Below are 13,334 nucleotides of genomic sequence, written 5' to 3'. Positions count from 1 at the left end.
AACTGTACATAAGCAACGTGCATCTGGCGAGCTGCAGTTCACTCGGGACTTTGAGGTTTGTTTGCCTACCTTGCTTCGGGCAGCACTCGTGGTCATCAGTGCCAGGCTTCACATGCAGCACCACATCACGTTTAGGGGACACACAGGCAGGTGCCTACCAACCAGACCAGCCATTACGTTGGGCTGGCTTTTCAATGGCTACAGGGCTAGGGCTTGCTTGGGGAAGGGGGAAGAAGTGGCCTCAAGCAAGGGAAGAGGCTGCAGGGTGAGGGCTGTACGAGGGGGGGTGGTATCCCAAGGTGTGTGTAGGGGTACATGTTGATCTGTGCAAGTGGCCTCAAGATGGAGGCCAGATGGAGATGTGAGGGTGTGTGAGACAGTGAGTGGTGATGTCCCTTGAGCTGGCAGTGAGTGAGATGCCTGTGAATGTGTGATGGGCTTGATTGTTTGAGTTTAGAGTGATGAGGTGGTTGCCATACCCTGGCTGCATGGATGAGATCATTCATCCTCTGTCTGCATTGGATGGCCAACCTCTTCTGTGCAGCATTGGCACTGACCACCACTGCCATCGCCTACCAAGCCGGAGTGGTGAGATTGCTGGACATCCTGCGGCCAGAACAGGGGTAGAGGACATTACGGTGGGCCTCCACAGCATCCAAAAAGCCTTCCAGGGATGCATCACTGAATCGGGGGGCAGCAGTCTTCTTGTCTTTCGGGGCCATGTCTTCTGTGCAGCAGCCCTGGGCTGGAGGCGCTGAGAGGTGTGCGCGCGGCTGCACTTTAAATATGATACTTGGCATGAGGGAGCAGCGAAGTGACGCAAATGAGAGCCTGCCTGCCACCGAAACAGCGTGTTTCCTAGGAATGCATGATTACTCAGGTGGGACTAGGATGATACAGCATGAAAAGCCACCATTGCAGCCGGTGGGTTTATCCTTTCTTTCCCACTCGCTACCACAATTCAATAGGACGATTCCACCCTTTCATTAACATTAGTATTTTTGTCCATTTCAGATGATATTTTGCTGAAGAATTTTGCTTGATGGCCAAGTGCTAATTAGACCACTGGAGGTGTGTATTTCCGAAGATTACTCTAAGCCTAATACTTTGAGGGAGTTGGACTAACATGCACAGTTGATGCCAATTAGTGTTAGAGCTTATGACAATGTTTCCAGAATATTAATTTCACTGCTTGCCTGTCTCATGAACGTCTTCAAGTCAATACACTGCAAATGTTTATAATGGATGGACTTAAATTAAGGGATATTAAAATTAATCAAATTCCATTGGGTGGAATTTTCCGTGCCTGCTGGCCTCAGGCTTCATGGCGGGCGTGAGCGGACAATATGGCTGGAAGTCCAAAAATCGGTTTCAAGACAATTGTCCACACTGCCCGTCAATGGTGGGCCGCATTTCCCACCAAAGCACGTCGGGAACTTCATTGTAATATATCTGCATATCCATATAAGCCCAGCTTGGTCATCCCTCCCACACTGGAACATCTGGGCATATAAGCATGCACTCATGCCGAGGTGTTCACAACTGAACATAAGTGACACGCACCTGGCGAGCTGCACTTCCCTTGGGACTTTGAGGTTTGTCTGCCTACCTTGCTTTGGGCAGTACCCACAGTCATCAGCGCCAGGCTTTGAGGGCATCACCACGTCGGTTTTAGGGAGGCTCACGGGCAGGTTTCTACCTACCAGACCAGCCATAAGGCGGGGGTGGCTTTTCAATGGCTGCAGGGATAGGGCTTGCTTGGGGAAGGGGGAGAAGTGGCCTCAGGCAAAGGAAGAGGCTGCAGGGTGAGGGCTGTACGAGGAGGGGGGGGCGGCGGTGGGTTGGGGGGGTGGTATCCCAGGTTGTGTGGGGGCACATGTTGATCTGTGCAAGTAGCCTCAAGATGGTGAGGGCTGATGAGGCAGTCTCCAGAGGAGATGAGACCGGATGGACATGTGAGGGTGTGTGCGAGAGAATGAGCGGTGATGCCCCTTGAGCTGGCAGTGAGTGAGATGCCAGCGGATGTGTGCTGGGCTTGTGATGTGTGAGTTTAAAGTGATGAGATGGTTGCCTTACCCTGGCGGCATGGATGAGATCGTTCATCCACTTTCTGCACTGGATAGCGAACCTCTTCTGTGCTGCCACCGCCTCCCAAGTCAGAGTGGTATCACTTATGGGCCTCCTGCGGCCAGAGCGGGGGTAGAAAACATCATGACAGGCTCCAACAGTGTCCAAAAGGCGTCCTAGGGATGTGTCACTGAATCAGGGGTCTGCAGTCATCTTGCCTTTTGGGGCCATGTCTCCTGTGCAGCAGTCCTGGGCCAGAAGCACTGAGAGGTGTGCCTGCGGCTGTACTTTAAGTACGACATCCGGCATGAGGAAGTAGCGAGGTGACAGCGTGGCAGGTGAATTGGAGGCTGCCCACCAGCGAAGCGGCGTGTTTCCCAGGAATGCATGATTAATGAGGCGGGATTGGGATGATACGGAGTGAAAACCCGCCATTGTGGTCAACGGGTAATACGTCCTTTTTCCTGTCCACTACTGCACTTAGTGCAAATCTGGGACATTTCCACCCATAGTAATTGATTTTTAAAAGTACCTGAATATTGATTATCTTAAATGAATTATTTCAAAGTGCTTCACACAGTAAATTATTTTTGAAGAGAAATGACTGCTGTTATATAAGTAACTATTTGTAAGCATTGTGTTGTGGTGCATTGAAGTGTTTAACCCCATGAGTTTGCAAATTGATGGGTTTCAAATATGATTAAAAGTAATTGTATTCTTTTCAATAATTCAAACAGTAAGAATACATTTCAAAGTTTTGTAAATATTTTTTCTTTCTAATTTGTCTTGTTTCTTTTTAAGCCAATGGAGGTTTCCTCAAGTCATTTGCCTTTGGCATTTCATTTGCTTTTGGTCATTTACTTATGTCTCTTTCACTCATTATGCTATTTCCTACCTTCTGGTTCCCATATTTTGGATTGTTTTTGTATTAGCAATTTTTCTTTTCCTGGCAAAGTCACACTTTCTTAAAAAGTAATTTGCTTTTGTAAACTGGAGGTCATGCAAACATCAATTAGGGAATGGATACAGCCAGTCCCTGAGGAAGCAGTGCTGATGAATGCAGCCAGACTTAAAAGGAAATGGCTGATGTAAATAAAAGCACACTCAGAGGAATCAGAATGTGGGTGGCCTCAGAGGAACTTGCCGACGGTGCTGATTTTTATGGGCTTGGAAGAACTGGCCAGTGTAGATAGTGTAGTGGCATAGTGTGTCCTGGCCAACGTTACCCCTCAATCAACATCACCAAATGTAGGTGGTCTGATCATTCCCACATTGTGCTTGTGGGACTTTGCTGTACACAAATTGGCTTTTGTGTTTCCTACGTTGCAACTGTGACTAAATTTCAAAAGTACATCATTGATTATTTAGTGCTTTGGGATTTATTGATGTTATATAAACTCTCAAGTCTTTCTTTCTTCTTTGAATACTGGTGCAGTAGAAACTACATGAACAGCAAAAGGTGCTGGCACAGCCCACAGAATGGTAAACAAAAACAGAATTACCTGGAAAAACTCAGCAAGTCTGGCAGCATCGGTGGAGAAGAAATCAGTTAACGTTTCGAGCCTTCATGCCCCTTCGGCAGAACTGGAGCATAGTTAGGAGAAAGGAGAAATATAAATTGGTTTAAGGTGGGTGGGGGGGTGGGGGAAGAGACACATTGAGGGTGTGGTGTGATGATTGTGGAGATGAGCAGATAATCAAAAGATGTCACAGACAAAAGGGTCAAAGAGGTGTTGAAGGTGGTGGTCTTTGTCTGAGAAAAGTGCTAATTAAGAATGGAAGACAGGATATTCAAAGTACAGCTCTAGTGGGGGTGGGGTGGACAGACTAAAGGTTTTAGTTTTAGATTTAAAAATAATGGAAATAGGTGGGGAAAGAAGAATCTATATAAATTATTGGAAAAAAAAAGCGGGGGGGGGGGGGGAAAGAAACGGGGTGGGGATGGGGGGAGGGGGAGTTTAAGATCTAAAGTTGTTGAATTCAATATTCAGCCCGGAGGGCTGTAAAGTGCCTAGTCGGAAGATGAGGTGCTGTTCCTCCAGTTTGCGTTGGGCTTCACTGGAACAATGCAGCAAGCCAAGGACAGACATGTTGGCAAGAGAACAGGGTGGAGTGTTAAAATGGCAAGCGACAGGGAGGTTTGGGTCTTTCTTGCGGACAGACCGCAGGTGTTCCGCAAAACGGTCGCCCAGTTTGCGTTTGGTCTCTCCAATGTAGAGGAGACCGCATTGGGAGCAACGAATGCAGTAGACTAAGTTAGGGGAAATGCAAGTGAAATGCTGCTTCACTTGAAAGGAGTGTTTGGGCCCTTGGACGGTGAGGAGAGAGGAAGTTACAGAATGGTAACTGACTAGTAGAGATGTACGTCGGCCTAGAAGAGTTAGTTTATGTGGAATTGGCACCATTACATTTTATAGCACAGAGGCCACTGGGTCCTTCACACCCACACTGACACTTTCCTTAAGCAATCCAAAACCAGCCCCACAGCCCTGTGCTCTCCCCAAAACTCTGCACCTTCCTTTGCTTCAAAAATCTATCTAATTTTTCTCTTGAGCAAAGATCTTAGCCTCAACCAATTCCTGTGGCAAAGCATTCCAGCCTACAACAATCCTTTGCATTAATAAAATTGTCCTAACCTTTTCCCTCACATTAGGTGATAAGTTTAACTAATTTCTCCTCATCACTGGCTTGCCAGGCAAAGAAAATAGTTTTCTCTATTCACTATCAAAACCCTTTAGAACTTAAATCTTTTAACATTTGTACTCCAGTGAAAATAGTCCCATCATCTCAAGTCCCTCCTCATATCTAATTTGCCCATTCCTGGGACATTCTGGTGAATCCATGCTGTACATATTACATAAGAACATAAAAAATAGGAGCAGGAGTAGGCCATTAAGCCCTTCGAGCCCGCTCCACCATTCAACAAGATCATGGCTGATCCTCTACATCAATACCATTTTCCTGCACTATCCCCTTATCCATTGAACCATATAAAAGTTGCAGCACAGAAGGAGGCCATTTGGCCCATCTTGTCCATACCAGCCCGAGGACACCCAGGTGCCCTTTCTAATCCCACCTTCCTGCACCCGGCCCATAGCCCTGCAGCTTACAGCACTTAAGGTGCAGATCCAGGTACATTTTAAAAGAGTTTAAAGTTTCTGCCTCTACCGCCAACTTGGGCAGCGAGTTCCAGACACCCACTACCCTCTGCGTAAAAAATTTCTTCCTCATGTCCCCCCTACACCTTCTGCCACTTATCTTGAATCTATGTCCCCTGGTTCTATGTCCCTTGATGTTTTTAATATGTAGAAACCTATCAATTTCAGTCTTGAACATACTCAACAACTGAGCCTCCACAGCCCTCTGGGACAGAGAATTCCAAAGATTCACCACCCCTCTGAATGAAGAAATTCCTGCTCATCTCAGTCCTAAATGGCCTGCCCCTTATTCTGAGACGGTGTCCCCTGGTTCTAGACCTCTCCCCCTTCTCCCCCCCGCCCTCCCCGCCCGAGGCAGGGGAAACATCCTACCTGCATCTACTCTGTGGAACCCTGTAAGAATTTTATACGTTTGAATGAGATCACCTCTCATTCTTCTAAACTCCAGAGAATAAATGCCCAGTCTATTTAATCTTTCCACATAGGACAATCCCTCCATTCTAAGAATTAGCCTAGTGAACCTTCGCTGCACTCCCTATATGGCAAGTATATCTTTCCTTAGGTAGGGATACCAAAACTGCATGCAATACTCCAGTTGTAGTCTCACCAAGGCTTTATTCAATTGCAGTAAGACATCATCTAAAGCTTTAATGTTTTCTTCTATGATGAGCCCCCCAAAACAACAGAAACACCTTGCATTTATATGGAGACAAAAAAACATCTAAAGTGCTATAAGGTTTCACCTTGAAAATGGGCTCTGAGGCTAAAAAGGAGGTATTAGAAAAGATGGCCAAAAATATGCATTTTAAGAAAGGGAGGAGGTAGGGGGGTTTAAGGAGAAAATCCCAGATCATGGAGCCTAGACAGCTAAAGGTTTTACCACAAATGGTGGGGTGAATGCATGAGTGTGGGGGGTGGTTTACAAGTCTCCAGAGTTGGAAGAATGGAGAGTTAAAGGGATCAGGCTGTAGGGCTGGAGAAAATGAGAGATAAGGAGGGCTAAGACTATGAAAGGATTCAAATATGAGAAATTTAAATTTGTGGTGTTGGGAATCCAGTAACCTAGGCAAGGACAGGGGCAATGGGCAAGTGGAACTTTGAGGGGGGATGGAATATTGGCAATTTTGGGTGAGCTAAAGCTTACAGAGAGTGGAGGATGGGAGGCTAGTCGGGAGAATATTGCTATGAGAAGAATCTGGAGGTGATGAAGACATGGTCGAGGGCTTTAGAAACAGATGCCCAGGGAGGGAAATGGAGTTGGTAGCAAAGTTACAAAGTTTACAGGAGCTGAAGACAGTGGCAACGATGGCCTAACCAATGTTTTATACAAGTTTATCATTACTCCTTTACTCGTGTATTCTGGGCCCATTTTAAAATCCATTCAATGGCTTGATGTGTCTGCACTCACTTTTACAGAAATGTGCATATGAACTCATGGGTCACAGTGCATTCAATCCTTCAGCATCTTTTCGTTGAGTGTGGACTCTTATTCCGAGCTTTTCCATGCAAGGTGTAACATTTCTCACCCACATTAAGGGCGGAATTTTCTGTGCCCACTGGCATCAAGTGTCATGGCGGGCAGGAAGGCCAAAATTCGGTTCCACAATGCTGTGAAGCCAGTTTGCAATCACCAGCTCTGCCCGTCAATGGCAGGTCGTGTTTCCCGCCGCCGCATGTCGGGAATTTCGTTGTAATGCATCTGCATATCATTATAAGCCCAGCTATCCGGAATCATCCCCCCCACGCTGGATCATCCGAGCACGTCGATCTGTCTCATGACTAAACACGAGTGACATGCACCTGGCGAGCTGCACTTCACTTGGGACTTCGAGGTTTGTTTGCCTACCTTGCTTCAGGCAACACTCGTGGTCATCAGCGCCAGGCTTTGCAAGTAGCGCCACGTCACTTTTAGGGGGATTCACAGGCAGGTCTCTATCTACAAGACCAGCCATAAGGTGGGAGTAGCTTTCCAACAACTGCAGTGCTAGGGCTTGCTTGGAGAAGTGGGGAAATGGCCTTAGACAATTGAAGAGGCTGCAGGGCAAGGGCTGTACTGGGGAAGGGGGTAACCCAGGGTGTGTGTGGGGGCACATGTTCTGTTGCAAGTGGCCTCAAGATGGTGAGGGCTGAGGAGGCAGTCTCCAGAGGAGATGAAGCCAGATGGAGATGTGAGGGTGTGTGTGAGAGAGTGAGTAGTGATGTCCCTTGAGCTGGCAGTGAGTGAGTTGCCAGTGAATGTATGATGGGCTTGTGAGTGTTGAGTTTAGAGTGATGAGATGGTTGTCTTACCCTGGCGGCACGGATGAGATCATTCACCTGTTTTCTGCACTGGATGGCCAACCTCTTCTGTGCAGCATTGGCACTGACAACCTTTGCCACCTCCTCCCAAGCCAGATTGATGACCCTGATGGGCTTCTGCGGCCACAGCTGGGGTAAAGGATATCACAGTCGGCTCCAATGGTGTCCAGGAGGCGTCCCAGGGACGTGTCACTGAATCAGGGGGCTGCAGTCTTTTTATCTTTTGGGACTATGTCTCCTGTGTAGCAACCTTGGGCTGGATGCACTGAGCGGTTTGCATGTGGCTGCGCTTCACATGTGGGGCCTGGTATGAGGAAGTGGTGAGGTGACGGCGTGGCGGGAGAATGAGAGCCGCCCGCCATCGAAATGGCATGTTTCCCAGGAATGCATGATTAATGAGGCAGGATTGGGATGATACAGTGTGAAAAGCCTCCATTGTGGCCGGCGGGTAAAATGTTCTTTTTCCCGCTCGCTACCGCATTTATCTGGGATGATTCCACGCTAAGTTCCATTTTCCATCTAACTGTCCATTTCCCCAATATGTTTAAGCTTCACACTTTTTAAGTTTTGAAATTACCTCATCAGACCTCCAGTAGGTGTCCGCCAGCGATTGCTGAACAGATCATATGAGCCATTCAGGAGGCAATCAGAATTCCTTTGGGGTTCTAATGGCATTTGTCCTTCTGCATAAGCCAGGTGGAAGCTTCAACCACCCTGGAAAGTATTGGTGTTAAAATGGCCACCAAGATAAGCAATAAGTGACTCTCTGAATTTTAACTTCCATTCCTCCCAGTTTCTGCTGGATGAGGGGATCTAGCTTCTCCTCAAGCTCCCAGTCCTGTCCAAATCATGTGTCCATTATCGCTACTATAAGATATTATTCCATAGGTGTTAATGCTGCTAACTCTGATTTTGTTTTGGATGGTTTGTGCCACAAAACCATACTAGCAAGTTAATTCCCTACCTGCCCATGGCAAGATGAGACCTAGCTGATTTTAAAGGATCGACCTCACTTAAATCCCACCACCTGACTTCCCACCCACTCCAATCATGTAGTTGTTAGGAAAATTGGATGGCCCAGAGACCACCCACCAGCAGTAGAGAAGTATTAAGATGAGCTACTGGGCTATCCTACAAAACTAAAATGATCAGGGGCAGGGGGAAATTGGTGGGGGGAGGTGGGTGTGCAAGATCACGGCAAGAGAGATCTAAGCTTTCTCCTGTTCTTGCTGCAACTGGTCCCATAAGGAAAGTTATTTAAAAGTGTGTCTATTTTGGCCTTTTCTAGCCGCAGTCCTCTTTACTCCTGGTTAGGTCTGGTGGATGCTGAATGCACTTCCTGCTCAGGCAACCTAGTTAAAATTCTACTCAGGTCCCAGTGACATCATAAAATGAGGCTGAACCCTGTCCAACCTTAAATCTGAACTCTCACTGCAGCTAAACTACACTCTTCTGGCATTTCACACTCCACTGGCTTCTCATCACGCAAGACTGACCCTTTGCTACTCAGTTTAAAATTATATTGTCTTAATTTACACAATCACCCACAGAAAATAACCCAGTCAATCAGAGATCAGTTTATCACACCTCTTTGCTAACCACCTAATTACCTATTGCTCAAACTAACCTATCTTCAAGGTACCAAGCAAACAAGTTCTTGTACTGAACAGCTAGTGAAATGAACTAAATTAAACTCAAATTGTGGCAATATAAGTGAATGAAAACATCAATATTTATGTCTCAGTCATTGGTGCTGAGCATTAATTCTCCTCTATGGGCCTTCCATATTCCATTCACACACAGCTCAGAGTTGGTTGCTACAGATATAAGCAGTCTTGAAACAATTGAAAAAAATGGGGAATTTTAATAGTAAAGAGCACCTGGGTTAGAGTTCATGAGGATTCCTAAAATCAGGGAAAATGCCAGGGCGTCCAGACACCAGCTCCAACGTGTTGTCTTTTGACTAATGAGTGCTTCGATGGCTGTGCCCTTCAGAGAAGCAGGTTATCAATTATAATATTTAAATCAGCCAATTTTGATGAGATTTTGACCAGCATTTAAATTTAACACCTTTACACACAGTTTCCTGAGTCTCCAGTAACTCACCATTGAAAGGAAGGCAAGAAGATTGTATGGCAATTCATGGAGCTAATTAAGTCATAAATACTGGAGATCAGTAAATTCTGCGTTTACAACAGCTTTCTTAAACCCCACGAGGAAAGGGTATGTTGAGAGTACTTGTAGCGAGATGCTTATTTGTGGTCTCTTAAATTAAGAATCACAAGGTAAGGTTGAGTGGCGCCATGACTGCTTCAGATTTAACCTCATATATGGAGCAAGATGATCATTTGCGGGAGACGGTAGCGTAATGGTAATGTCACTGGACTAGCAATCCAGAGTCCCAGGCTAAAGCTCTGGGGACATAGTGTTATGACCGGGATGGGAGGAATGCGTGAATTATCAAGCCCCATTACTCCACAGGCTGTACCATTAATTTAAATGTTTAAGTTTCTCACCAGAACAGCCAATGCTGTACATATACCTCTAGTACCCAGAAGAAAATAGACTCTGATCGGGCTTTTTCCAAAAACTCAGAGGGCAGGATTTTTACCTTGTCGGGCGGGCACGGTGGGCGGGCCTGGGAGCGCTCATGAAGCTGACCGCCACCCGCAATCGGGCCCCAAATATTGATTTCACACTGGCTGGCCAATTAACCGCCAGCCAGCATGAAACACATGCTACAATGCTGGCAACTGCCAGGGTGGGGGCGGGAGCAAGGCAAACACAGACGTTCACACACGCGCACAAGTGGCCACAATGAAAGATTTTAAAACACAAATAAAAAAATTTATCACTGTTAAAAACATGTCCTCTCATGTGACTCTGTCACAGAGCAGGGACATGTTATGAATGAAATTAAAATTTTTTATTTAACTTTATTGCTGTGAGAAACCTCAACCCACCTGTAGATGAGGTTTCCTAAAAAATCCATAGGCCACTTGGCCTTTTCGCCTGTCCACCAACTGTAAGGTTGGATGAGCAGTGAAAAATTTCAGTCAATTATTACGCTAATGGCCTTAATAGGCCTGTTAATTGTTGATGGACGCGCCGCTGACCTAAATATCGCAAGTGCGCGATAACATCAGTGCACTTGCCCGACGTCGTCACACATCATTTTACATTCAAGCAGGTTGGGCACCTGCCTGCCCGCTCAGCGCAAATTTCTGCCCAAGTGATTAATTTATTTAAAACAAAACTTCTTTTAACAAGTTGCCAGTACTGGTTAACACACAATTGTAATCAGGAAGTATAACTATCTATCTCTTCCTAAAGAACCCCCCAGCACACACACACACACACACACCCCACACACACACACACACACAAACACACCCCACACACACAGACACCCGACAAACACACACACACACACCCCACACACACACAGACACCCAACAAACACACACACACAGACACCCGACAAACACACCACATACACACCCCACACACACACCCCACACACACACACACACACACACACAGACACCCGACAAACACACACACACACAGACACCCAACAAACACACCACACACACACACCACACACACACACACACACACACACACCCCACACACACACATTCACACACACACACACACACACACATCCCACATACACACACCACACACCCCACACACACACACACAGACACACACACAGACACACACACACACGCCCCACACACACACACACACGCCCCACACCCACACACCCCACACACACACCCGCACACACACACACATGTCCCACACACACACATACACACACGCCCCCCCCACACACACACACACGCCCCACACACACACACACCCCACACACACACACACACGCCCCACACACAACACACATACACACCATACACACACACATCCCACATACCCCACACACACACACGCCCCACACACACTACACACATACACACACACCCCACACACACACACACGCCCCACACACACAACACACATACACCCCACACCCACACCACACACACACCCCACAAACACACACACTCACACCACACACACACACACACACACACACGCCCCAAACACACACACCCCCCACACACCACACATACACACCACACACACACACACCTCACACACACCACACATACACGCCTCACACACACCACACACACAACACACACACACACACACGCCCCACACACACCACACACACCCCCCACACACACACACACATCCCACACACACACACCACACACACACCACGCACAAACAAACAAAGGACAAACAGCCTCTCTGCAGAGATGGGCTTTGGAGGATGGACATTATAAAACAAAGGATAAAGACGCTGTTGGGTGCCTGGACGTTGTCACCACTGGCCTCAGCTTTGCAGGTCCAAATGCAGACTGGTTACACTCAGATGAGTGCTCTCTGGCTATAGGTTAATAGCCACACACAATTTTAGGCAAGGTAGAGAGAGAGGGAGCCAGTCAAGGTAGCCTTCTTTCCTCAGCTTATTCACCAACAAAGCTGCCTTCCAATCAAGCAGGTTCACAACTTAAGCTTTTTCCCTCTGCCATGCGATTGCCTTTTGTCTCTTAACTTTTCATTAATTAAAGGGCTTTGCAGTTCAACACAAACAAACAACTCCTTCTCGAGTACCATATAGGCCAGGTGATCTATTGGAAGAGGCCTGCTTGTTGACAGTTCCAAGGTGAATTTATAACCTTTTAAAAAAATCCCAGGTTAGCATCCAGATCATGCTATGTCCTTCCATTTTGTAAAAGAAAAGTTCAGTCTTGAGAAATATGTTTCTAACAATAGGTTCAAATCCCACCATGGCAGAGGGTGGAATTTAAACTCAATTAATAAAAATGTGGAATGGAAAGCTAGGCTCCGTAATAGTGACCATGAAATTATCATTGATTGTTGTAAAAACCCATCCGGTTCACGAATGCCCTTTGGGAAGGAAATCTGCCACCCTTACCTGGATCAGCCTAAATGTGACTCCAGACCCACAGCAATGTGACTGGCTCTTATCTGCCCTCTGAGATGGCCTAGCAAGCCATTCAGTTCAAGGGCAATTAGGGAAGGGAAACAAATGCTGGTCCTGCCAGTGACATTCACACTTCATGAAAGAATGTTTAAAATTCAGCCAGAACAGCAACAGCAATAACCTGCTATGGAGAGAACTGCAGGCACTACTCAGCTAACAGGATATACAGGCAGAAGCTCAGCTTCCTAGAACAACAGGGCTTACAAAGGCTGAGGTTGTCACGTACGGTGATGGCAGACATCTGCAGCCTACCAGTAGAAATGTTCCCTTCTGGATCTGGTGACCATATGGCTTTGAAAGTGACAACCACCCTCAACTTGTTGCCTCTAGAACCTTCATGGGCACAACTGAAGTCATGTTCAGGATCTCCTAGTCGGTCACACAAAATAATACATGAGTCTGTTTTTTTTCATTCTCTCGTTGGATGTGGACATCTCTGGCTAGGCCAGCATTTGTTGCCCATCCCTAACTTCCCTTGAGAAGGTGGTGGTGAGCTGCCTTCTTTAACCACTGCAATCCATGTGGTGTAAGTACACCCACAGTGCTGTTAGGGAAGGAGTTCCAGGATTTTGACCCGGTGACAGTGAAGGAACGGCGATATAATTCCAAGTCAGGATGGTGAGTGGCTTGGAGGGAAACTTGCAGGTGGTGGTTCCGGGAGTCAGGATGAGCAGGCATTCAGTTATATGTCTCTGACTGGCTTCCCAAGTGTAGAGCATCACCGACTT

Source organism: Cetorhinus maximus, chromosome 18 (genome assembly GCF_964194155.1).
Source record: "Cetorhinus maximus chromosome 18, sCetMax3.hap1.1, whole genome shotgun sequence".
NCBI classification, from domain to species: domain Eukaryota; kingdom Metazoa; phylum Chordata; class Chondrichthyes; order Lamniformes; family Cetorhinidae; genus Cetorhinus; species Cetorhinus maximus.
The sequence above is the reverse complement of the archived record's forward strand: the minus strand, read 5'-3'. Positions refer to the sequence as shown.